The following is a 27,144-nucleotide window of genomic DNA, read 5'->3' on the forward strand; positions in this document are numbered from 1 at the left end:
GTCAGTGGCTCTGGATGAAGAGGAAAGACCCCAGCTGGGCCCCGAAGTGAGAGGGCCAGGAGGTATGCGGTCAAAAATGCTTGACTCAGGGAGGAGGACGCTCCTGCCATGCATAGTCCCATGGGATGTTGGCTATCAACAACAAGACAACTCCCATGACTAATTGGAAATGGGACGCAAGCGTAGGATTGATCACCCTGTCGCTGGCCGCCTTTGGGGAGGGTGTATAGTGTGAAAGGCCGAAACACTCGAAGAACCAAAGGTACACTACTGACGATGCGCTCCCCAAATTTCACCAGGCTCACTGTTCATGAACTCTTGGAAGTGCTTGCACAAAGGATAGTAACATCTCATACTGTGTTCTTTGAATCTGAATCTTTAACGTTCTTTTCAGCATTTCAGAGAATTCTTCAATATCCTCTTCTGTGCTATCTGATGTCGGTGCATATATTTGGTTGACAGATATTTAGGGGTTGTCTATTAAATCTCGCTACAATCCCAATAATGATGCTTTGGCTTATGCACTCCACAAAAACCCTTCTCCTGACCAGATAATTTCACCCCCATGCATCTCTCCCATTTCTGTCCATTTAATTTCTTCCAGTCCTAGAATGTCGTACCTGTATATTTCCATTTCATTTCCTAGCAGTTCTAACTGTCCTGTTGCCCATAATGTTATCATATTCCATGTTCCTTATTGTTGTGCATCTTTATACCTTCCAATTGATTCCCAATATGTGAGATTTTCCAATTAGAATAAAACTGATCTCACATCAGCCTCATTCGAGCATTCGGGAGTGCCTGAGTTTCATAATCTGAATGTCGTTAGTTCGATCCTCACATGAGGCAAACGTATGTTATTCTTGGCATAATATATACATTTACATAATACCAACTTCAAATTATGCGTGTGGAATTGATCCGATTTTTGTGCATTATATACGTTTCATCAAATACTTATCTTCTTATTGTTGTGCCTCTTTATAGCTTCCAATTGAATCCCAATATTTGAGATATTCCATTTAGGACAAAACTTCACTAACATCAGCCTCATTAGCGCAGTAGGTAGTGCATCAGTCTCATAATCTGAAGGTCGTGAGTTCGATCATCGCGTGGGGCAAAGTGTTATTTTCTTTTTATAAAATGTACATTTAGATATTAATTCCAACTTCAAATGATGCGTTAGGAATTGATCCGCTTTTCATGCATAAAATACGTATCATTAACTACATATCCTCTTATTGTTGTGCATCTTTATACCTTCCAATTGATTCCCAATAGTTGAGATTTTCCAATTAGAATAAAATTGATCTAACATCAGCCGCATTAGAGCAGGAGGTAGTTGCTTAAATTCATAATCTGAATGTCATTTGTTCGATCCTCACATGAGGCAAACGTATTTTATTCTTGGCAAAATATATACATTGATATAATACCAACTTCAAATTGTGCGTGTGGAATTGATCCGATTTTTGGACATAACATACGTTTCATCAAATACTTATCCTCTGAAACAGGTCGGAACAACAGTTCCACACTGCCCACCAAGGATCATTTGTCTGTCTGTCTGTCGTGCATAGCCATGCCCTCGATTTATATTTGATAGAGCGCTTCGGGCGGGCTCAGCACCAAGTGACGCGCCGCATGACACGGATCGCACGAATGCGTTGTCCAACCAAGTTCCTACCTGCCCACTCCGAAGGCAAGTGTTTGTTGTGCCTCTTTATATCTTCCAATTGAATGCCAATATTTCAGATATTCCAATTAGAACAAAACTAATAAAATATCAGCCTCATTAGCACAGTAGGTAGTGCGTCAGTCTCATAATCTGAAGGTCGTGCGTTCGATCCTCACATGTGGCAAAGTGTTATTTTCTTACATAAAATGTACATTCAGATATTAATTCCAACTTCAAATGATGCGTTAGTAATTGATCCGCTTTTTATGCATAAAATACGCGTCATTAATTACATATCCTCTTATTGTTGTGCATCTTTATACCTTCCAATTGATTCCCAATATGTGAGATTTTCCAATTAGAATAAAACTGATCTCACATCAGCCTCATTCGAGCATTAGGTAGTGCCTTAGTTTCATAATCTGAATGTCGTTAGTTCGATCCTCACATGAGGCAAACGTATGTTATTATTGTCATAATATATACATTTACATAATACCAACTTCAAATTATGCGTGTGGAATTGATCCGATTTTTGTGCATTATATACTCTTCATCAAATACTTATCTTGTTATTGTTGTGCCTCTTTATACCTTCCAATTGAATCCCAATATTAGAGATATTCCATTTAAGACAAAACTTCACTAACATCAGCCTCATTAGCGCAGTAGGTAGCGTGTCAGTCTCATAATCTGAAGGTTGTGATGTTCGATCCTCACATGGGGCACGGTGTTATATTCTTTATATAAAATGTACATTTAGATATTAATTCCAACTTCAAATGATGCGTTAGGAATTGATGCGTTAGGAATTGACGTTTTGTCCTAAATGAAATATCTCAAATATTGGGATTCAATTGGAAGGTATAAAGAGGCACAACAACAATAAGAAGATAAGTATTTGATGAAACGTATAAAATGCACAAAAATCGATCAATTCCACACGCATAATTTGAAGTTGGTATTAAGTAAATGTATATATTATGCCAAGAATAACATACGTTTGCCTCATGTGAGGATCGAACTAACGACATTCAGATTATGAAACGAAGGCACTACCTAATGCTCGAATGAGGCTGATGTGAGATCAGTTTTATTCTAATTGGAAAATCTCACATATTGGGAATCAATTGGAAGGTATAAAGATGCGCAACAATAAGAGGATATGTAGTTAATGACACGTATTTTATACGTAAAAAGCGGATCAATTCCTAACGCATCATTTGAAGTTGGAATTAATATCTAAATGTACATTTTATATAAAGAAAATAACACTTTGCCCCATGTGAGGATCGAACTCACGACCTTCAGATTATGAGACTGACGCACTACCTACTGCGCTAATGAGGCTGATGTTAGTGAAGTTTTGTCCTAAATGGAATATCTCAAATATTGCGATTCAATCAAAAGGTATAAAGAGGCACAACAATAAGAAGATAAGTATTTGATGAAACGTATATAATGCACAAAAATCGGATCAATTCCACACGCATAATTTGAAGTTGGTATTATGTAAATGTATATATTATGCCAAGAATAACATACGTTTGCCTCATGTGAGGATCGAACTAACGACATTCAGATTATGAAACTCAGGCACTACCGAATGCTCGAATGAGGCTGATGTGAGATCAGTTTTATTCTAATTGGAAAATCTCAGATATTGGAAGGTATATAGATGCACAGCAATAAGAGGATATGATAATTGGTTCTTTACCCTTCTATCTGGCAACAAAACTGACACCTTTTTACAAGGAGTCATGTTTGCATAGACCACAATACCTGCAGTCATAAATACAAACAAAAGACATAACTCTGATAATGTGCACTGTCCTTGAAGTTGATTGGTCCACACCCGAGACAGCTTTCCCTAGAGCCTAGTCTCACATGGGTTGGACCAGAAGACGCCAAAAGGCGCACAACTCAAAGACAATGCACCATCAGAGTATGAGAGCTCGGGGCAAACATCTACACTATGGGGACCTCATTTGCCAGTAAAAATATGATAATTAGTTCTTTACCCTTCTATCTGGCAACAAAACTGACACCTTTTTACAAGGAGTCATGTTTGCATAGACCGCAATACCTGCAGTCATAAATACAAACAAAACACAACTCCTTGTAAAAAGGTGTCAGTTTTGTTGCCATATAGAAGGGTAAAGAACTAATTATCATATTTTTACTGGCAAATGAGGTCCCCATAGTGTAGATGTTTGCCCCGAGCTCTCATACTCTGATGGTGCATTGTCTTTGAGTTGTGCGCCTTTTGGCGTCTTCTGGTCCAACCCATGTGAGACTAGGCTCTAAGGAAAGCTGTCTCGGGTGTGGACCAATCAACTTCAAGGACAGTGCACATTATCAGAGTTATGTCTTTTGTTTGTATTTATGACTGCAGGTATTGCGGTCTATGCAAACATGACTCATTGTAAAAAGGTGTCAGTTTTGGACATAACATACGTTTCATCAAATACTTATCCTCTGAAACAGGTCGGAACAACAGTTCCACACTGCCCACCAAGGATCATTTGTCTGTCTGTCTGTCGTGCATAGCCATGCCCTCGATTTGTATTTGATAGAGCGCTTCAGGCGGGCACAGCACCAAGTGATGCGCCGCATGACACGGATCGCACGCATGCGCTGTCCAACCAAGTTCCGACCTGCCCACTCCGAAGGCACGTGTTTGTTGTGCCTCTTTATATCAACCAATTGAATCCCAATATTTGAGATATTCCATTTAGGACAAAACGTCACTAACATCAGCCTCATTAGCGCAGTAGGTAGCGCGTCAGTCTCATAATCTGAAGGTCGTGAGTTCGATCCTCACATGGGGCATAGTGTTATTTTCTTGATATAAAATGTACATTTAGACATTAATTCCAACTTCAAATGATGCGTTAGGAATTGATCCATTTTTTATGCATAAAATACGTGTCATTAACTACAAATCCTCTTATTGTTGTGCATCTTTATACCTTCCAATTGATTCCCAATATGTGAGATTTTACAATTAGAATAAAACTGATCTCACATCAGCCTCATTCGAGCATTAGGTAGTGCCTTAGTTTCATAATTTGAATGTCGTTAGTTCGATCCTCACATGAGGCAAACGTATGTTATTCTTGGCATAATATATACATTTACATAATACCAACTTCAAATTATGCGTGTGGAATTGATCCGATTTTTGTGCATTTTATACGTTTCATCAAATACTTATCTTCTTATTGTTGTGCCTCTTTATGCCTTCCAATTGAATCCCAATATTTGAGATATTCCATTTAGGACAAGACTTCACTAACATCATCCTCATTAGCGCAGTAGGTAGCGCGTCAGTCTCATAATCTGACGGTCGTGAGTTCGATCCTCACACGGGGCAAAGTGTTATTTTCTTTATGTAAAATGTACATTTAGATATTAATTCCAACTTCAAATGATGCGTTAGGAATTGATCCGCATTTTATGCATAAAATACGTGTCATTAACTACATATCCTCTTATTGTTATGCATCTTTATACCTTCCAATTGATTCCCAATATGTGAGATTTTCCAATTAGAATAAAACTGATCTCACATCAGCCTCATTCGAGCATTAGGGAGTGCCTTAGTTTCATAATCTGAATGTCGTTAGTTCGATCCTCACATGAGGCAAACGTATGTTATTCTTGGCATAATATATACATTTACATAATACCAACTTCAAATTATGCGTGTGGAATTGATCCGATTTTTGTGCATTATATAGTTTCATCAAATACTTATCTTCTTATTGTTGTGCCTCTTTATATCTTCCAATTGAATCCCAATATTTGAGATATTCCATTTAGGACAAAACTTCACTAACATCAGCCTCATTAGCGCAGTAGGTAGCGCGTCAGTCTCATAATTTGAAGATCGTGAGTTCGATCCTCACATGGGGCAAAGTGTTATTTTCTTAATATAAAATGTACATTTAGATATGAATTCCCACTTCAAATTATGCGTTAGAAATTGATCCGCTTTTTATGCATAAAATACGTGTCATTAACTACATATCCTCTTTTTGTTGTGCTTCTTTATACCTTCCATTTGAATCCCAATTTGTGAGATTTTCCAATTAGAATAAAACTGATCTAACATCACCCTCATTAGAGCAGTAGGTAGTTGCTTAAATTCATAATCTGAATGTCATAAGTTCGATCCTCACATGAGGCAAACGTATTGTATTCTTGGCTAAATATATACATTGATATAATACCAACTTCAAATTATGCGTGTGGAATTGATCCGCTTTATATGCATAAAATACGTGTCATTAACTACATATCCTCTTATTGTTGTGCATCTTTATACCTTCCAATTGATTCCCAATATGTGAGACTTTCCAATTAGAATAAAACTGATCTCACATCAGCCTCATTCGAGCATTCGGTAGTGCCTTAGTTTCATAATCTGAATGTCGTTAGTTCGATCCTCACGTGAGGCAAACGTATGTTATTCTTGGCATAATATATACATTTACATAATACCAACTTCAAATTATGCGTGTAGAATTGATCCGATGTTTGTGCATTATATACGTTTCATCAAATACTTATCTTCTTATTGTTGTGCCTCTTAATACCTTCCAATTGAATCCCAATATTTGAGATATTCCAATTAGAACAAAACTAACAAACTATCAGCCTCATTAGCGCAGTAGGTAGCGCGTCAGTCTCATAATCTGAAGGTCGTGAGTTCGATCCTCACATGGGGCAAAGTGTTATTTTCTTTATATAAAATGTACATTTAGATATTAATTCCAACTTCAAATGATGCTTTAGGAATTGATCCGCTTTTTATACATAAACTACGTGTCATTAACTACATATCCTCTTTTTGTTGTGTTTCTTTATACCTTCCATTTGATTCCCAATATGTGAGATTTTCCAATTAGAATGAAACTGATCTCACATCAGCCTCATTCGAGCATTAGGTAGTGCCTTAGTTTCATAATCTGAATGTCGTTAGTTCGATCCTCACATGAGCCAAACGTATGTTATTCTTGGCATAATATATACATTTACATATTACCAACTTCAAATTATGCGTGTGGAATTGATCCGATTTTTGTGCATTATATACGTTTCATCAAATACTTATCTTCCTATTGTTGTGCCTCTTTATACCTTCCAATTGAATCCCGATATTTGAGATATTCTATTTAGGACAAAACTTCACTAACATCAGCCTCATTAGCGCAGTAGGTAGCGCGTCAGTCTCATAATCTGAAGGTCGTGAGTTCGATCCTCACATGGGGCAAAGTATTTTTTTCATTATATAAAATGTACATTTAGATATTAATTCCAACTTCAAATGATGCGTTAGGAATTGATCCGCTTTTATGCATAAAATACGTGTCATTAACTACATATCCTCTTATTGTTGTGCATCTTTATACCTTCCAATTGATTCCCAATATGTGAGATTTTCCCATTAGAATAAAACTGATCTCACATCAGCCTCATTCGAGCATTAGGTAGTGCCTTAGTTTCATAGTCTGAATGTCGTTAGTTCGATCCTCACATGAGGCAAACGTATGTTATTCTTGGCATAATATATACGTTTACATAATACCAACTTCAAATTATGCGTGTGGAATTGATCCGATTTTTGTGCATTATATAGTTTCATCAAATACTTATCTTCTTATTGTTGTGCCTCTTAATACCTTCCAATTGAATCCCAATATTTGAGATATTCCATTTAGGACAAAACTTCACTAACATCAGCCTCATTAGCGCAGTAGGTAGCGCGTCAGTCTCATAATTTGAAGATCGTGAGTTCGATCCTCACATGGGGCAAAGTGTTATTTTCTTAATATAAAATGTACATTTAGATATGAATTCCCACTTCAAATTATGCGTTAGAAATTGATCCGCTTTTTATGCATAAAATACGTGTCATTAACTACATATCCTCTTTTTGTTGTGCTTCTTTATACCTTCCATTTGAATCCCAATTTGTGAGATTTTCCAATTAGAATAAAACTGATCTAACATCACCCTCATTAGAGCAGTAGGTAGTTGCTTAAATTCATAATCTGAATGTCATAAGTTCGATCCTCACATGAGGCAAACGTATTGTATTCTTGGCTAAATATATACATTGATATAATACCAACTTCAAATTATGCGTGTGGAATTGATCCGCTTTATATGCATAAAATACGTGTCATTAACTACATATCCTCTTATTGTTGTGTTTCTTTATACCTTCCATTTGATTCCCAATATGTGAGATTTTCCAATTAGAATGAAACTGATCTCACATCAGCCTCATTCGAGCATTAGGTAGTGCCTTAGTTTCATAATCTGAATGTCGTTAGTTCGATCCTCACATGAGCCAAACGTATGTTATTCTTGGCATAATATATACATTTACATATTACCAACTTCAAATTATGCGTGTGGAATTGATCCGATTTTTGTGCATTATATACGTTTCATCAAATACTTATCTTCCTATTGTTGTGCCTCTTTATACCTTCCAATTGAATCCCGATATTTGAGATATTCTATTTAGGACAAAACTTCACTAACATCAGCCTCATTAGCGCAGTAGGTAGCGCGTCAGTCTCATAATCTGAAGGTCGTGAGTTCGATCCTCACATGGAGCAAAGTATTTTTTTCATTATATAAAATGTACATTTAGATATTAATTCCAACTTCAAATGATGCGTTAGGAATTGATCCGCTTTTATGCATAAAATACGTGTCATTAACTACATATCCTCTTTTTGTTGTGCATCTTTATACCTTCCAATTGATTCCCAATATGTGAGATTTTCCCATTAGAATAAAACTGATCTCACATCAGCCTCATTCGAGCATTAGGTAGTGCCTGAGTTTCATAATCTGAATGTAGTTAGTTCGATCCTCACATGAGGCAAACGTATGTTATTCTTGGCATAATATATACATTTACATATTACCAACTTCAAATTATGGGTGTGGAATTGATCCGATTTTTGTGCATTATATACGTTTCATCAAATACTTATCTTATTATTGTTGTGCCTCTTTATACCATCCAATTGAATCCCAATATTTGAGATTTTCCATTTAGGACAAAACTTCACTAACATCAGCCTCATTAGCGCAGTAGGTAGCGCGTCAGTCTCATAATCTGAAGGTCGTGAGTTCGATCCTCACATGGGGCAAAGTGTTATTTTCTTTATATAAAATGTACATTTCGATATTAATTCCAACTTCAAATGATGCGTTAGGAATTTATCCGCTTTTTATGCATAAAATACGTGTCATTAACTACATATCCTCTTATTGTTGTGCATCTTTATACCTTCCAATTGATTCCCAATATGTGAGATTTTCCAATTAGAATAAAACTGATCTCACATCAGCCTCATTCGAGCATTAGGTAGTGCCTTAGTTTCATAATCTGAATGTCGTTAGTTCGATCCTCACATGAGGCAAACGTATGTTATTCTTGGCATAATATATACATTTACATAATACCAACTTCAAATTATGCGTGTAGAATTGATCCGATGTTTGTGCATTATATACGTTTCATCAAATACTTATCTTCTTATTGTTGTGCCTCTTAATACCTTCCAATTGAATCCCAATATTTGAGATATTCCAATTAGAACAAAACTAATAAACTATCAGCCTCATTAGCGCAGTAGGTAGCGCGTCAGTCTCATAATCTGAAGGTCGTGAGTTCGATCCTCACATGGGGCAAAGTATTTTTTTCTTTATATAAAATGTACATTTAGATATTAATTCCAACTTAAAATGATGCGTTAGGAATTGATCCGCTTTTTATGCATAAAATACGTGTCATTAACTACATATCCTCTTATTGTTGTGCATCTTTATACCTTCCAATTGATTCCCAATATTTGAGATTTTCCAATTAGAATGAAACTGATCTCACATCAGCCTCATTCGAGCATTAGGTAGTGCCTTAGTTTCATAATCTGAATGTCGTTAGTTCGTTCCTCACATGAGGCAAACGTATGTTATTCTTGGCATAATATATACATTTACATAATACCAACTTCAAATTATGCGTGTGGAATTGATCCGATTTTTGTGCATTATATACGTTTCATCAAATACTTATCTTCTCATTGTTGTGCCTCTTTATACATTCCAATTGAATCCCAATATTTGAGATATTCCATTTAGGACAAAACTTCACTAACATCAGCCTCATTAGCGCAGTAGGTAGCGCGTCAGACTCATAATCTGAAGGTCGTGAGTTCGATCCTCGCAAGGGGCAAAGTGTTATTGTCTTTATATAAAATGTACATTTAGATATTAATTCCAACTTAAAATGATGCGTTAGGAATTGATCCGCTTTTTATGCATAAAATACGTGTCATTAACTACATATCCTCTTATTGTTGTGCATCTTTATACCTTCCAATTGATTCCCAATATGTGAGACTTTCCAATTAGAATAAAACTGATCTCACATCAGCCTCATTCGAGCATTCGGTAGTGCCTTAGTTTCATAATCTGAATGTCGTTAGTTCGATCCTCACATGAGGCAAACGTATGTTATTCTTGGCATAATATATACATTTACATAATACCAACTTCAAATTATGCGTGTAGAATTGATCCGATGTTTGTGCATTATATACGTTTCATCAAATACTTATCTTCTCATTGTTGTGCCTCTTTATACATTCCAATTGAATCCCAATATTTGAGATATTCCATTTAGGACAAAACTTCACTAACATCAGCCTCATTAGCGCAGTAGGTAGTGCGTCAGACTCATAATCTGAAGGTCGTGAGTTCGATCCTCGCAAGGGGCAAAGTGTTATTGTCTTTATATAAAATGTACATTTAGATATTAATTCCAACTTCAAATGATGCGTTAGGAATTGATCCGCTTTTTATGCATAAACTACGTGTCATTAACTACATATCCTCTTTTTGTTGTGTTTCTTTATACCTTCCATTTGATTCCCAATATGTGAGATTTTCCAATTAGAATGAAACTGATCTCACATCAGCCTCATTCGAGCATTAGGTAGTGCCTTAGTTTCATAATCTGAATGTCGTTAGTTCGATCCTCACATGAGCCAAACGTATGTTATTCTTGGCATAATATATACATTTACATATTACCAACTTCAAATTATGCGTGTGGAATTGATCCGATTTTTGTGCATTATATACGTTTCATCAAATACTTATCTTCCTATTGTTGTGCCTCTTTATACCTTCCAATTGAATCCCGATATTTGAGATATTCTATTTAGGACAAAACTTCACTAACATCAGCCTCATTAGCGCAGTAGGTAGCGCGTCAGTCTCATAATCTGAAGGTCGTGAGTTGATATCCTCACATGGGGCAAAGTATTTTTTTCATTATATAAAATGTACATTTAGATATTAATTCCAACTTCAAATGATGCGTTAGGAATTTATCCGCTTTTTATGCATAAAATACGTGTCATTAACTACATATCCTCTTATTGTTGTGCATCTTTATACCTTCCAATTGATTCCCAATATGTGAGATTTTCCAATTAGAATAAAACTGATCTCACATCAGCCTCATTCGAGCATTAGTTAGTGCCTTAGTTTCATAATCTGAATGTCGTTAGTTAGATCCTCACATGAGGAAAACGTATGTTATTCTTGGCATAATATATACATTTACATATTACCAACTTCAAATTATGCGTGTGGAATTGATCCGATTTTTGTGCAATATATACGTTTCATCAAATACTTATCTTCTTATTGTTGTGCCTCTTTATACCTTCCAATTGAATCCCAATATTTGAGATATTCCATTTAGGACAAAACTTCACTAAAATCAGCCTCATTAGCGCAGTAGGTAGCGCGTCAGTCTCATAATCTGAAGGTCGTGAGTTCGATCCTCACAAGGGGCAAAGTGTTATTTTCTTTATATAAAATGTACATTTAGATATTAATTCCAACTTCAAATGATGCGTTAGGAATTGATCCGCTTTTTACGCATAAAATACGTGTCATTAACTACATATCCTCTTTTTGTTGGGTTTCTTTATACCTTCCATTTGATTCCCAATATGTGAGATTTTCCAATTAGAATAAAACTGATTTAACATCAGCCGCATTAGAGCAGTAGGTAGTTGCTTAAATTCATAATCTGAATGTCATTCGTTCGATCCTCACATGAGGCAAACGTATTTTATTCTTGGCAAAATAAATACATTGATATAATACCAACTTCAAATTGTGCGTGTGGAATTGATCCGATTTTTGGACATAACATACGTTTCATCAAATACTTATCCTCTGAAACAGGTCGGAACAACAGTTCCACACTGCCCACCAAGGATCATTTGTCTGTCTGTCTGTCGTGCATAGCCATGCCCTCGATTTGTATTTGATAGAGCGCTTCGGGCGGGCTCAGCACAAAGTGACGCGCCGCATGACACGGATCGCACGAATGCGCTGTCCAACCAAGTTCCTACCTGCCCACTCCGAAGGCACGTGTTTGTTGTGCCTCTTTATACCTTCCAATTGAATGCCAATATTTGAGATATTCCAATTAGAACAAAACTGATAAAATATCAGCCTCATTAGCGCGGTAGGTAGTGCGTCAGTCTCATAATCTGAAGGTCGTGAGTTCAATCCTCACATGGGGCAAAGTGTTATTTTCTTGATATAAAATGTACATTTAGATATTAATTCCAACTTCAAATGATGCGTTAGGAATTGATCCGCTTTTTATGCATAAAATACGTGTCATTAACTACATATCCTCTTATTGTTGTGCATCTTTATACCTTCCAATTGATTCCCAATATGTGAGATTTTCCAATTAGAATAAAACTGATCTCACAATAGCCTCATTCGAGCATTAGGTAGTGCCTTAGTTTCATAGTCTGAATGTCGTTAGTTCGATCCTCACATGAGGCAAACGTATGTTATTCTTGGCATAATATATACATTTACATAATACCAACTTCAAATTATGCGTGTGGAATTGATCCGATTTTTGTGCATTTTATACGTTTCATCAAATACTTATCTTCTTATTGTTGTGCCTCTTTATACTTTCCAATTGAATCCCAATATTTGAGATATTCCATTTAGGACAAAACTTCACTAACATCAGCCTCATTAGCGCAGTAGGTAGTGCGTCAGTCTCATAATCTGAAGGTCGTGAGTTCGATCCTCACATGGGGCAAAGTGTTATTTTCTTGATATAAAATGTACATTTAGATATTAATTCCAACTTCAAATGATGCGTTAGGAATTGATCCGCTTTTTATGCATAAAATACGTGTCATTAACTACATATCCTCTTATTGTTGTGCATCTTTATACCTTCCAATTGATTCCCAATAGTTGAGATTTTCCAATTAGAATAATACTGATTTAACATCAGCCTCATTCGAGCATTCGGTAGTGCCTTAGTTTCATAATCTGAATGTCGTTAGTTCGATCCTCACGTGAGGCAAACGTATGTTATTCTTGGCATAATATATACATTTACATAATACCAACTTCAAATTTTGCGTGTAGAATTGATCCGATGTTTGTGCATTATATACGTTTCATCAAATACTTATCTTCTTATTGTTGTGCCTCTTAATACCTTCCAATTGAATCCCAATATTTGAGATATTCCAATTAGAACAAAACTAATAAACTATCAGCCTCATTAGCGCAGTAGGTAGCGCGTCAGTCTCATAATCTGAAGGTCGTGAGTTCGATCCTCACATGGGGCAAAGTGTTATTTTCTTTATATAAAATGTACATTTAGATATTAATTCCAACTTCAAATGATGCGTTAGGAATTGATCCGCTTTTTATACATAAACTACGTGTCATTAACTACATATCCTCTTTTTGTTGTGTTTCTTTATACCTTCCATTTGATTCCCAATATGTGAGATTTTCCAATTAGAATGAAACTGATCTCACATCAGCCTCATTCGAGCATTAGGTAGTGCCTTAGTTTCATAATCTGAATGTCGTTAGTTCGATCCTCACATGAGCCAAACGTATGTTATTCTTGGCATAATATATACATTTACATATTACCAACTTCAAATTATGCGTGTGGAATTGATCCGATTTTTGTGCATTATATACGTTTCATCAAATACTTATCTTCCTATTGTTGTGCCTCTTTATACCTTCCAATTGAATCCCGATATTTGAGATATTCTATTTAGGACAAAACTTCACTAACATCAGCCTCATTAGCGCAGTAGGTAGCGCGTCAGTCTCATAATCTGAAGGTCGTGAGTTCGATCCTCACATGGGGCAAAGTATTTTTTTCATTATATAAAATGTACATTTAGATATTAATTCCAACTTCAAATGATGCGTTAGGAATTGATCCGCTTTTATGCATAAAATACGTGTCATTAACTACATATCCTCTTATTGTTGTGCATCTTTATACCTTCCAATTGATTCCCAATATGTGAGATTTTCCTATTAGAATAAAACTGATCTCACATCAGCCTCATTCGAGCATTAGGTAGTGCCTGAGTTTCATAATCTGAATGTAGTTAGTTCGATCCTCACATGAGGCAAACGTATGTTATTCTTGGCATAATATATACATTTACATATTACCAACTTCAAATTATGGGTGTGGAATTGATCCGATTTTTGTGCATTATATACGTTTCATCAAATACTTATCTTATTATTGTTGTGCCTCTTTATACCATCCAATTGAATCCCAATATTTGAGATTTTCCATTTAGGACAAAACTTCACTAACATCAGCCTCATTAGCGCAGTAGGTAGCGCGTCAGTCTCATAATCTGAAGGTCGTGAGTTCGATCCTCACATGGGGCAAAGTGTTATTTTCTTTATATAAAATGTACATTTCGATATTAATTCCAACTTCAAATGATGCGTTAGGAATTTATCCGCTTTTTATGCATAAAATACGTGTCATTAACTACATATCCTCTTATTGTTGTGCATCTTTATACCTTCCAATTGATTCCCAATATGTGAGATTTTCCAATTAGAATAAAACTGATCTCACATCAGCCTCATTCGAGCATTAGGTAGTGCCTTAGTTTCATAATCTGAATGTCGTTAGTTCGATCCTCACATGAGGCAAACGTATGTTATTCTTGGCATAATATATACATTTACATAATACCAACTTCAAATTATGGGTGTGGAATTGATCCGATTTTTGTGCATTATATACGTTTCATCAAATACTTATCTTATTATTGTTGTGCCTCTTAATACCTTCCAATTGAATCCCAATATTTGAGATATTCCAATTAGAACAAAACTAATAAACTATCAGCCTCATTAGCGCAGTAGGTAGCGCGTCAGTCTGATAATCTGAAGGTCGTGAGTTCGATCCTCACATGGGGCAAAGTGTTATTTTCTTTATATAAAATGTACATTTCGATATTAATTCCAACTTCAAATGATGCGTTAGGAATTTATCCGCTTTTTATGCATAAAATACGTGTCATTAACTACATATCCTCTTATTGTTGTGCATCTTTATACCTTCCAATTGATTCCCAATATGTGAGATTTTCCAATTAGAATAAAACTGATCTCACATCAGCCTCATTCGAGCATTAGGTAGTGCCTTAGTTTCATAATCTGAATGTCGTTAGTTCGATCCTCACATGAGGCAAACGTATGTTATTCTTGGCATAATATATACATTTACATAATACCAACTTCAAATTATGCGTGTAGAATTGATCCGATGTTTGTGCATTATATACGTTTCATCAAATACTTATCTTCTTATTGTTGTGCCTCTTAATACCTTCCAATTGAATCCCAATATTTGAGATATTCCAATTAGAACAAAACTAATAAACTATCAGCCTCATTAGCGCAGTAGGTAGCGCGTCAGTCTCATAATCTGAAGGGTCGTGAGTTCGATCCTCACATGGGGCAAAGTATTTTTTTCTTTATATAAAATGTACATTTAGATATTAATTCCAACTTAAAATGATGCGTTAGGAATTGATCCGCTTTTTATGCATAAAATACGTGTCATTAACTACATATCCTCTTATTGTTGTGCATCTTTATACCTTCCAATTGATTCCCAATATTTGAGATTTTCCAATTAGAATGAAACTGATCTCACATCAGCCTCATTCGAGCATTAGGTAGTGCCTTAGTTTCATAATCTGAATGTCGTTAGTTCGTTCCTCACATGAGGCAAACGTATGTTATTCTTGGCATAATATATACATTTACATAATACCAACTTCAAATTATGCGTGTGGAATTGATCCGATTTTTGTGCATTATATACGTTTCATCAAATACTTATCTTCTCATTGTTGTGCCTCTTTATACATTCCAATTGAATCCCAATATTTGAGATATTCCATTTAGGACAAAACTTCACTAACATCAGCCTCATTAGCGCAGTAGGTAGCGCGTCAGACTCATAATCTGAAGGTCGTGAGTTCGATCCTCGCAAGGGGCAAAGTGTTATTGTCTTTATATAAAATGTACATTTAGATATTAATTCCAACTTCAAATGATGCGTTAGGAATTGATCCGCTTTTTATGCATAAACTACGTGTCATTAACTACATATCCTCATTTTGTTGTGTTTCTTTATACCTTCCATTTGATTCCCAATATGTGAGATTTTCCAATTAGAATGAAACTGATCTCACATCAGCCTCATTCGAGCATTAGGTAGTGCCTTAGTTTCATAATCTGAATGTCGTTAGTTCGATCCTCACATGAGCCAAACGTATGTTATTCTTGGCATAATATATACATTTACATATTACCAACTTCAAATTATGCGTGTGGAATTGATCCGATTTTTGTGCATTATATACGTTTCATCAAATACTTATCTTCCTATTGTTGTGCCTCTTTATACCTTCCAATTGAATCCCGATATTTGAGATATTCTATTTAGGACAAAACTTCACTAACATCAGCCTCATTAGCGCAGTAGGTAGCGCGTCAGTCTCATAATCTGAAGGTCGTGAGTTCGATCCTCACATGGGGCAAAGTATTTTTTTCATTATATAAAATGTACATTTAGATATTAATTCCAACTTCAAATGATGCGTTAGGAATTGATCCGCTTTTATGCATAAAATACGTGTCATTAACTACATATCCTCTTATTGTTGTGCATCTTTATACCTTCCAATTGATTCCCAATATGTGAGATTTTCCTATTAGAATAAAACTGATCTCACATCAGCCTCATTCGAGCATTAGGTAGTGCCTGAGTTTCATAATCTGAATGTAGTTAGTTCGATCCTCACATGAGGCAAACGTATGTTATTCTTGGCATAATATATACATTTACATATTACCAACTTCAAATTATGGGTGTGGAATTGATCCGATTTTTGTGCATTATATACGTTTCATCAAATACTTATCTTATTATTGTTGTGCCTCTTTATACCATCCAATTGAATCCCAATATTTGAGATTTTCCATTTAGGACAAAACTTCACTAACATCAGCCTCATTAGCGCAGTAGGTAGCGCGTCAGTCTCATAATCTGAAGGTCGTGAGTTCGATCCTCACATGGGGCAAAGTGTTATTTTCTTTATATAAAATGTACATTTCGATATTAATTCCAACTTCAAATGATGCGTTAGGAATTTATCCGCTTTTTATGCATAAAATACGTGTCATTAACTACATATCCTCTTATTGTTGTGCATCTTTATACCTTCCAATTGATTCCCAATATGTGAGATTTTCCAATTAGAATAAAACTGATCTCACATCAGCCTCATTCGAGCATTAGGTAGTGCCTTAGTTTCATAATCTGAATGTCGTTAGTTCGATCCTCACATGAGGCAAACGTATGTTATTCTTGGCATAATATATACATTTACATAATACCAACTTCAAATTATGGGTGTGGAATTGATCCGATTTTTGTGCATTATATACGTTTCATCAAATACTTATCTTATTATTGTTGTGCCTCTTAATACCTTCCAATTGAATCCCAATATTTGAGATATTCCAATTAGAACAAAACTAATAAACTATCAGCCTCATTAGCGCAGTAGGTAGCGCGTCAGTCTGATAATCTGAAGGTCGTGAGTTCGATCCTCACATGGGGCAAAGTGTTATTTTCTTTATATAAAATGTACATTTCGATATTAATTCCAACTTCAAATGATGCGTTAGGAATTTATCCGCTTTTTATGCATAAAATACGTGTCATTAACTACATATCCTCTTATTGTTGTGCATCTTTATACCTTCCAATTGATTCCCAATATGTGAGATTTTCCAATTAGAATAAAACTGATCTCACATCAGCCTCATTCGAGCATTAGGTAGTGCCTTAGTTTCATAATCTGAATGTCGTTAGTTCGATCCTCACATGAGGCAAACGTATGTTATTCTTGGCATAATATATACATTTACATAATACCAACTTCAAATTATGCGTGTAGAATTGATCCGATGTTTGTGCATTATATACGTTTCATCAAATACTTATCTTCTTATTGTTGTGCCTCTTAATACCTTCCAATTGAATCCCAATATTTGAGATATTCCAATTAGAACAAAACTAATAAACTATCAGCCTCATTAGCGCAGTAGGTAGCGCGTCAGTCTCATAATCTGAAGGTCGTGAGTTCGATCCTCACATGGGGCAAAGTATTTTTTTCTTTATATAAAATGTACATTTAGATATTAATTCCAACTTAAAATGATGCGTTAGGAATTGATCCGCTTTTTATGCATAAAATACGTGTCATTAACTACATATCCTCTTATTGTTGTGCATCTTTATACCTTCCAATTGATTCCCAATATTTGAGATTTTCCAATTAGAATGAAACTGATCTCACATCAGCCTCATTCGAGCATTAGGTAGTGCCTTAGTTTCATAATCTGAATGTCGTTAGTTCGTTCCTCACATGAGGCAAACGTATGTTATTCTTGGCATAATATATACATTTACATAATACCAACTTCAAATTATGCGTGTGGAATTGATCCGATTTTTGTGCATTATATACGTTTCATCAAATACTTATCTTCTCATTGTTGTGCCTCTTTATACATTCCAATTGAATCCCAATATTTGAGATATTCCATTTAGGACAAAACTTCACTAACATCAGCCTCATTAGCGCAGTAGGTAGCGCGTCAGACTCATAATCTGAAGGTCGTGGGTTCGATCCTCGCAAGGGGCAAAGTGTTATTGTCTTTATATAAAATGTACATTTAGATATTAATTCTAACTTCAAATGATGCGTTAGGAATTGATCCGCTTTTTATGCATAAAATACGTGTCATTAACTACATATCCTCTTATTGTTGTGCATCTTTATACCTTCCAATTGATTCCCAATATGTGAGACTTTCCAATTAGAATAAAACTGATCTCACATCAGCCTCATTCGAGCATTCGGTAGTGCCTTAGTTTCATAATCTGAATGTCGTTAGTTCGATCCTCACATGAGGCAAACGTATGTTATTCTTGGCATAATATATACATTTACATAATATCAAACTTCAAATTATGCGTGTAGAATTGATCCGATGTTTGTGCATTATATACGTTTCATCAAATACTTATCTTCTTATTGTTGTGCCTCTTAATACCTTCCAATTGAATCCCAATATTTGAGATATTCCAATTAGAACAAAACTAATAAACTATCAGCCTCATTAGCGCAGTAGGTAGCGCGTCAGTCTCATAATCTGAAGGTCGTGAGTTCGATCCTCACACGGGGCAAAGAATTTTTTTCTTTATATAAAATGTACATTTAGATATTAATTCCAACTTAAAATGATGCGTTAGGAATTGATCCGCTTTTTATGCATAAAATACGTGTCATTAACTACATATCCTCTTATTGTTGTGCATCTTTATACCTTCCAATTGATTCCCAATATTTGAGATTTTCCAATTAGAATGAAACTGATCTCACATCAGCCTCATTCGAGCATTAGGTAGTGCCTTAGTTTCATAATCTGAATGTCGTTAGTTCGTTCCTCACATGAGGCAAACGTATGTTATTCTTGGCATAATATATACATTTACATAATACTAACTTCAAATTATGCGTGTGGAATTGATCCGATTTTTGTGCATTATATACGTTTCATCAAATACTTATCTTCTCATTGTTGTGCCTCTTTATACATTCCAATTGAATCCCAATATTTGAGATATTCCATTTAGGACAAAACTTCACTAACATCAGCCTCATTAGCGCAGTAGGTAGCGCGTCAGACTCATAATCTGAAGGTCGTGAGTTCGATCCTCGCAAGGGGCAAAGTGTTATTGTCTTTATATAAAATGTACATTTAGATATTAATTCCAACTTCAAATGATGCGTTAGGAATTGATCCGCTTTTTATGCATAAACTACGTGTCATTAACTACATATCCTCATTTTGTTGTGTTTCTTTATACCTTCCATTTGATTCCCAATATGTGAGATTTTCCAATTAGAATGAAACTGATCTCACATCAGCCTCATTCGAGCATTAGGTAGTGCCTTAGTTTCATAATCTGAATGTCGTTAGTTCGATCCTCACATGAGCCAAACGTATGTTATTCTTGGCATAATATATACATTTACATATTACCAACTTCAAATTATGCGTGTGGAATTGATCCGATTTTTGTGCATTATATACGTTTCATCAAATACTTATCTTCCTTTTGTTGTGCCTCTTTATACCTTCCAATTGAATCCCGATATTTGAGATATTCTATTTAGGACAAAACTTCACTAACATCAGCCTCATTAGCGCAGTAGGTAGCGCGTCAGTCTCATAATCTGAAGGTCGTGAGTTGATATCCTCACATGGGGCAAAGTATTTTTTTCATTATATAAAATGTACATTTAGATATTAATTCCAACTTCAAATGATGCGTTAGGAATTTATCCGCTTTTTATGCATAAAATACGTGTCATTAACTACATATCCTCTTATTGTTGTGCATCTTTATACCTTCCAATTGATTCCCAATATGTGAGATTTTCCAATTAGAATAAAACTGATTTAACATCAGCCGCATTAGAGCAGTAGGTAGTTGCTTAAATTCATAATCTGAATGTCATTCGTTCGATCCTCACATGAGGCAAACGTATTTTATTCTTGGCAAAATAAATACATTGATATAATACCAACTTCAAATTGTGCGTGTGGAATTGATCCGATTTTTGGACATAACATACGTTTCATCAAATACTTATCCTCTGAAACAGGTCGGAACAACAGTTCCACACTGCCCACCAAGGATCATTTGTCTGTCTGTCTGTCGTGCATAGCCATGCCCTCGATTTGTATTTGATAGAGCGCTTCGGGCGGGCTCAGCACAAAGTGACGCGCCGCATGACACGGATCGCACGAATGCGCTGTCCAACCAAGTTCCTACCTGCCCACTCCGAAGGCACGTGTTTGTTGTGCCTCTTTATACCTTCCAATTGAATGCCAATATTTGAGATATTCCAATTAGAACAAAACTGATAAAATATCAGCCTCATTAGCGCGGTAGGTAGTGCGTCAGTCTCATAATCTGAAGGTCGTGAGTTCGATCCTCACATGGGGCAAAGTGTTATTTTCTTGATATAAAATGTACATTTAGATATTAATTCCAACTTCAAATGATGCGTTAGGAATTGATCCGCTTTTTATGCATAAAATACGTGTCATTAACTACATATCCTCTTATTGTTGTGCATCTTTATACCTTCCAATTGATTCCCAATATGTGAGATTTTCCAATTAGAATAAAACTGATCTCACAATAGCCTCATTCGAGCATTAGGTAGTGCCTTAGTTTCATAGTCTGAATGTCGTTAGTTCGATCCTCACATGAGGCAAACGTATGTTATTCTTGGCATAATATATACATTTACATAATACCAACTTCAAATTATGCGTGTGGAATTGATCCGATTTTTGTGCATTTTATACGTTTCATCAAATACTTATCTTCTTATTGTTGTGCCTCTTTATACTTTCCAATTGAATCCCAATATTTGAGATATTCCATTTAGGACAAAACTTCACTAACATCAGCCTCATTAGCGCAGTAGGTAGTGCGTCAGTCTCATAATCTGAAGGTCGTGAGTTCGATCCTCACATGGGGCAAAGTGTTATTTTCTTGATATAAAATGTACATTTAGATATTAATTCCAACTTCAAATGATGCGTTAGGAATTGATCCGCTTTTTATGCATAAATACGTGTCATTAACTACATATCCTCTTATTGTTGTGCATCTTTATACCTTCCAATTGATTCCCAATAGTTGAGATTTTCCAATTAGAATAATACTGATTTAACATCAGCCGCATTAGAGCAGTAGGTAGTTGCTTAAATTCATAATCTGAATGTCATTCGTTCGATCCTCACATGAGGCAAACGTATTTTATTCTTGGCAAAATATTTACATTGAAATAATACCAACTTCAAATTGTGCGTGTGGAATTGATCCGATTTTTGGACATAACATACGTTTCATCAAATACTTATCCTCTGAAACAGGTCGGAACAACAGTTTCACACTGCCCACCAAGGATCATTTGTCTGTCTGTCTGTCGTGCATAGCCATGCCCTCGATTTGTATTTGATAGAGCGCTTCGGGCGGGCTCAGCACAAAGTGACGCGCCGCATGACACGGATCGCACGAATGCGCTGTCCAACCAAGTTCCTACCTGCCCACTCCGAAGGCACGTGTTTGTTGTGCCTCTTTATACCTTCCAATTGAATGCCAATATTTGAGATATTCCAATTAGAACAAAACTAGTAAAATATCAGCCTCATTAGCGCAGTAGGTAGTGCGTCAGTCTCATAATCTGAAGGTCGTGAGTTCGATCCTCACATGGGGCAAAGTGTTATTTTCTTGATATAAAATGTACATTTAGATATTAATTCCAACTTCAAATGATGCGTTAGGAATTGATCCGCTTTTTATGCATAAAATACGTGTCATTAACTACATATCCTCTTATTGTTGTGCATCTTTATACCTTCCAATTGATTCCCAATATGTGAGATTTTCCAATTAGAATAAAACTGATCTCACATCAGCCTCATTCGAGCATTAGTTAGTGCCTTAGTTTCATAATCTGAATGTCGTTAGTTAGATCCTCACATGAGGAAAACGTATGTTATTCTTGGCATAATATATACATTTACATATTACCAACTTCAAATTATGCGTGTGGAATTGATCCGATTTTTGTGCAATATATACGTTTCATCAAATACTTATCTTCTTATTGTTGTGCCTCTTTATACCTTCCAATTGAATCCCAATATTTGAGATATTCCATTTAGGACAAAACTTCACTAAAATCAGCCTCATTAGCGCAGTAGGTAGCGCGTCAGTCTCATAATCTGAAGGTCGTGAGTTCGATCCTCACAAGGGGCAAAGTGTTATTTTCTTTATATAAAATGTACATTTAGATATTAATTCCAACTTCAAATGATGCGTTAGGAATTGATCCGCTTTTTATGCATAAAATACGTGTCATTAACTACATATCCTCTTTTTGTTGGGTTTCTTTATACCTTCCATTTGATTCCCAATATGTGAGATTTTCCAATTAGAATAAAACTGATTTAACATCAGCCGCATTAGAGCAGTAGGTAGTTGCTTAAATTCATAATCTGAATGTCATTCGTTCGATCCTCACATGAGGCAAACGTATTTTATTCTTGGCAAAATAAATACATTGATATAATACCAACTTCAAATTGTGCGTGTGGAATTGATCCGATTTTTGGACATAACATACGTTTCATCAAATACTTATCCTCTGAAACAGGTCGGAACAACAGTTCCACACTGCCCACCAAGGATCATTTGTCTGTCTGTCTGTCGTGCATAGCCATGCCCTCGATTTGTATTTGATAGAGCGCTTCGGGCGGGCTCAGCACAAAGTGACGCGCCGCATGACACGGATCGCACGAATGCGCTGTCCAACCAAGTTCCTACCTGCCCACTCCGAAGGAACGTGTTTGTTGTGCCTCTTTATACCTTCCAATTGAATGCCAATATTTGAGATATTCCAATTAGAACAAAACTGATAAAATATCAGCCTCATTAGCGCGGTAGGTAGTGCGTCAGTCTCATAATCTGAAGGTCGTGAGTTCGATCCTCACATGGGGCAAAGTGTTATTTTCTTTATATAAAATGTACATTTCGATATTAATTCCAACTTCAAATGATGCGTTAGGAATTTATCCGCTTTTTATGCATAAAATACGTGTCATTAACTACATATCCTCTTATTGTTGTGCATCTTTATACCTTCCAATTGATTCCCAATATGTGAGATTTTCCAATTAGAATAAAACTGATCTCACATCAGCCTCATTCGAGCATTAGGTAGTGCCTTAGTTTCATAATCTGAATGTCGTTAGTTCGATCCTCACGTGAGGCAAACGTATGTTATTCTTGGCATAATATATACATTTACATAATACCAACTTCAAATTATGCGTGTAGAATTGATCCGATGTTTGTGCATTATATACGTTTCATCAAATACTTATCTTCTTATTGTTGTGCCTCTTAATACCTTCCAATTGAATCCCAATATTTGAGATATTCCAATTAGAACAAAACTAATAAACTATCAGCCTCATTAGCGCAGTAGGTAGCGCGTCAGTCTCATAATCTGAAGGTCGTGAGTTCGATCCTCACATGGGGCAAAGTATTTTTTTCTTTATATAAAATGTACATTTAGATATTAATTCCAACTTAAAATGATGCGTTAGGAATTGATCCGCTTTTTATGCATAAAATACGTGTCATTAACTACATATCCTCTTATTGTTGTGCATCTTTATACCTTCCAATTGATTCCCAATATTTGAGATTTTCCAATTAGAATGAAACTGATCTCACATCAGCCTCATTCGAGCATTAGGTAGTGCCTTAGTTTCATAATCTGAATGTCGTTAGTTCGTTCCTCACATGAGGCAAACGTATGTTATTCTTGGCATAATATATACATTTACATAATACCAACTTCAAATTATGCGTGTGGAATTGATCCGATTTTTGTGCATTATATACGTTTCATCAAATACTTATCTTCTCATTGTTGTGCCTCTTTATACATTCCAATTGAATCCCAATATTTGAGATATTCCATTTAGGACAAAACTTCACTAACATCAGCCTCATTAGCGCAGTAGGTAGCACGTCAGACTCATAATCTGAAGGTCGTGAGTTCGATCCTCGCAAGGGGCAAAGTGTTATTGTCTTTATATAAAATGTACATTTAGATATTAATTCCAACTTAAAATGATGCGTTAGGAATTGATCCGCTTTTTATGCATAAAATACGTGTCATTAACTACATATCCTCTTATTGTTGTGCATCTTTATACCTTCCAATTGATTCCCAATATGTGAGACTTTCCAATTAGAATAAAACTGATCTCACATCAGCCTCATTCGAGCATTCGGTAGTGCCTTAGTTTCATAATCTGAATGTCGTTAGTTCGATCCTCACATGAGGCAAACGTATGTTATTCTTGGCATAATATATACATTTACATAATACCAACTTCAAATTATGCGTGTAGAATTGATCCGATGTTTGTGCATTATATACGTTTCATCAAATACTTATCTTCTCATTGTTGTGCCTCTTTATACATTCCAATTGAATCCCAATATTTGAGATATTCCATTTAGGACAAAACTTCACTAACATCAGCCTCATTAGCGCAGTAGGTAGTGCGTCAGACTCATAATCTGAAGGTCGTGAGTTCGATCCTCGCAAGGGGCAAAGTGTTATTGCCTTTATATAAAATGTACATTTAGATATTAATTCCAACTTCAAATGATGCGTTAGGAATTGATCCGCTTTTTATGCATAAACTACGTGTCATTAACTACATATCCTCTTTTTGTTGTGTTTCTTTATACCTTCCATTTGATTCCCAATATGTGAGATTTTCCAATTAGAATGAAACTGATCTCACATCAGCCTCATTCGAGCATTAGGTAGTGCCTTAGTTTCATAATCTGAATGTCGTTAGTTCGATCCTCACATGAGCCAAACGTATGTTATTCTTGGCATAATATATACATTTACATATTACCAACTTCAAATTATGCGTGTGGAATTGATCCGATTTTTGTGCATTATATACGTTTCATCAAATACTTATCTTCCTATTGTTGTGCCTCTTTATACCTTCCAATTGAATCCCGATATTTGAGATATTCTATTTAGGACAAAACTTCACTAACATCAGCCTCATTAGCGCAGTAGGTAGCGCGTCAGTCTCATAATCTGAAGGTCGTGAGTTGATATCCTCACATGGGGCAAAGTATTTTTTTCATTATATAAAATGTACATTTAGATATTAATTCCAACTTCAAATGATGCGTTAGGAATTTATCCGCTTTTTATGCATAAAATACGTGTCATTAACTACATATCCTCTTATTGTTGTGCATCTTTATACCTTCCAATTGATTCCCAATATGTGAGATTTTCCAATTAGAATAAAACTGATCTCACATCAGCCTCATTCGAGCATTAGTTAGTGCCTTAGTTTCATAATCTGAATGTCGTTAGTTAGATCCTCACATGAGGAAAACGTATGTTATTCTTGGCATAATATATACATTTACATATTACCAACTTCAAATTATGCGTGTGGAATTGATCCGATTTTTGTGCAATATATACGTTTCATCAAATACTTATCTTCTTATTGTTGTGCCTCTTTATACCTTCCAATTGAATCCCAATATTTGAGATATTCCATTTAGGACAAAACTTCACTAAAATCAGCCTCATTAGCGCAGTAGGTAGCGCGTCAGTCTCATAATCTGAAGGTCGTGAGTTCGATCCTCACAAGGGGCAAAGTGTTATTTTCTTTATATAAAATGTACATTTAGATATTAATTCCAACTTCAAATGATGCGTTAGGAATTGATCCGCTTTTTACGCATAAAATACGTGTCATTAACTACATATCCTCTTTTTGTTGGGTTTCTTTATACCTTCCATTTGATTCCCAATATGTGAGATTTTCCAATTAGAATAAAACTGATTTAACATCAGCCGCATTAGAGCAGTAGGTAGTTGCTTAAATTCATAATCTGAATGTCATTCGTTCGATCCTCACATGAGGCAAACGTATTTTATTCTTGGCAAAATAAATACATTGATATAATACCAACTTCAAATTGTGCGTGTGGAATTGATCCGATTTTTGGACATAACATACGTTTCATCAAATACTTATCCTCTGAAACAGGTCGGAACAACAGTTCCACACTGCCCACCAAGGATCATTTGTCTGTCTGTCTGTCGTGCATAGCCATGCCCTCGATTTGTATTTGATAGAGCGCTTCGGGCGGGCTCAGCACAAAGTGACGCGCCGCATGACACGGATCGCACGAATGCGCTGTCCAACCAAGTTCCTACCTGCCCACTCCGAAGGCACGTGTTTGTTGTGCCTCTTTATACCTTCCAATTGAATGCCAATAT

General features: G+C 35.7%; 14 non-coding genes across 14 annotated transcripts; all 14 read left to right on the forward strand.

Moving 5' to 3' along the window:
* The first annotated feature begins 4,437 nt into the window (after nucleotides 1–4,437).
* TRNAM-CAU (transfer RNA methionine (anticodon CAU)) lies at nucleotides 4,438–4,510 on the forward strand. The gene has a single exon. It is a non-coding gene; the product is annotated as a tRNA-Met (tRNA).
* Nucleotides 4,511–6,339: 1,829 nt separating this feature from the next.
* Nucleotides 6,340–6,412, forward strand: TRNAM-CAU (transfer RNA methionine (anticodon CAU)). The gene has a single exon. It is a non-coding gene; the product is annotated as a tRNA-Met (tRNA).
* A 471-nt stretch (nucleotides 6,413–6,883) lies between these two features.
* TRNAM-CAU (transfer RNA methionine (anticodon CAU)) lies at nucleotides 6,884–6,956 on the forward strand. Its single transcript has one exon. It is a non-coding gene; the product is annotated as a tRNA-Met (tRNA).
* Nucleotides 6,957–8,783: 1,827 nt separating this feature from the next.
* TRNAM-CAU (transfer RNA methionine (anticodon CAU)) lies at nucleotides 8,784–8,856 on the forward strand. Its single transcript has one exon. It is a non-coding gene; the product is annotated as a tRNA-Met (tRNA).
* A 471-nt stretch (nucleotides 8,857–9,327) lies between these two features.
* On the forward strand, nucleotides 9,328–9,400 carry TRNAM-CAU (transfer RNA methionine (anticodon CAU)). The gene has a single exon. It is a non-coding gene; the product is annotated as a tRNA-Met (tRNA).
* A 3,934-nt stretch (nucleotides 9,401–13,334) lies between these two features.
* On the forward strand, nucleotides 13,335–13,407 carry TRNAM-CAU (transfer RNA methionine (anticodon CAU)). Its single transcript has one exon. It is a non-coding gene; the product is annotated as a tRNA-Met (tRNA).
* Nucleotides 13,408–13,878: 471 nt separating this feature from the next.
* On the forward strand, nucleotides 13,879–13,951 carry TRNAM-CAU (transfer RNA methionine (anticodon CAU)). The gene has a single exon. It is a non-coding gene; the product is annotated as a tRNA-Met (tRNA).
* A 470-nt stretch (nucleotides 13,952–14,421) lies between these two features.
* TRNAM-CAU (transfer RNA methionine (anticodon CAU)) lies at nucleotides 14,422–14,494 on the forward strand. The gene has a single exon. It is a non-coding gene; the product is annotated as a tRNA-Met (tRNA).
* A 471-nt stretch (nucleotides 14,495–14,965) lies between these two features.
* On the forward strand, nucleotides 14,966–15,038 carry TRNAI-GAU (transfer RNA isoleucine (anticodon GAU)). Its single transcript has one exon. It is a non-coding gene; the product is annotated as a tRNA-Ile (tRNA).
* A 1,560-nt stretch (nucleotides 15,039–16,598) lies between these two features.
* TRNAM-CAU (transfer RNA methionine (anticodon CAU)) lies at nucleotides 16,599–16,671 on the forward strand. Its single transcript has one exon. It is a non-coding gene; the product is annotated as a tRNA-Met (tRNA).
* A 470-nt stretch (nucleotides 16,672–17,141) lies between these two features.
* TRNAM-CAU (transfer RNA methionine (anticodon CAU)) lies at nucleotides 17,142–17,214 on the forward strand. The gene has a single exon. It is a non-coding gene; the product is annotated as a tRNA-Met (tRNA).
* A 471-nt stretch (nucleotides 17,215–17,685) lies between these two features.
* Nucleotides 17,686–17,758, forward strand: TRNAI-GAU (transfer RNA isoleucine (anticodon GAU)). The gene has a single exon. It is a non-coding gene; the product is annotated as a tRNA-Ile (tRNA).
* A 471-nt stretch (nucleotides 17,759–18,229) lies between these two features.
* TRNAM-CAU (transfer RNA methionine (anticodon CAU)) lies at nucleotides 18,230–18,302 on the forward strand. Its single transcript has one exon. It is a non-coding gene; the product is annotated as a tRNA-Met (tRNA).
* Nucleotides 18,303–24,264: 5,962 nt separating this feature from the next.
* TRNAM-CAU (transfer RNA methionine (anticodon CAU)) lies at nucleotides 24,265–24,337 on the forward strand. The gene has a single exon. It is a non-coding gene; the product is annotated as a tRNA-Met (tRNA).
* Nucleotides 24,338–27,144: the final 2,807 nt, after the last annotated feature.

This window comes from Lethenteron reissneri, chromosome 64 (genome assembly GCF_015708825.2).
Source record: "Lethenteron reissneri isolate LAM-NWPU_2019-01 chromosome 64, ASM1570882v1, whole genome shotgun sequence".
Classification (NCBI taxonomy): Eukaryota; Metazoa; Chordata; class Hyperoartia; order Petromyzontiformes; family Petromyzontidae; genus Lethenteron; species Lethenteron reissneri.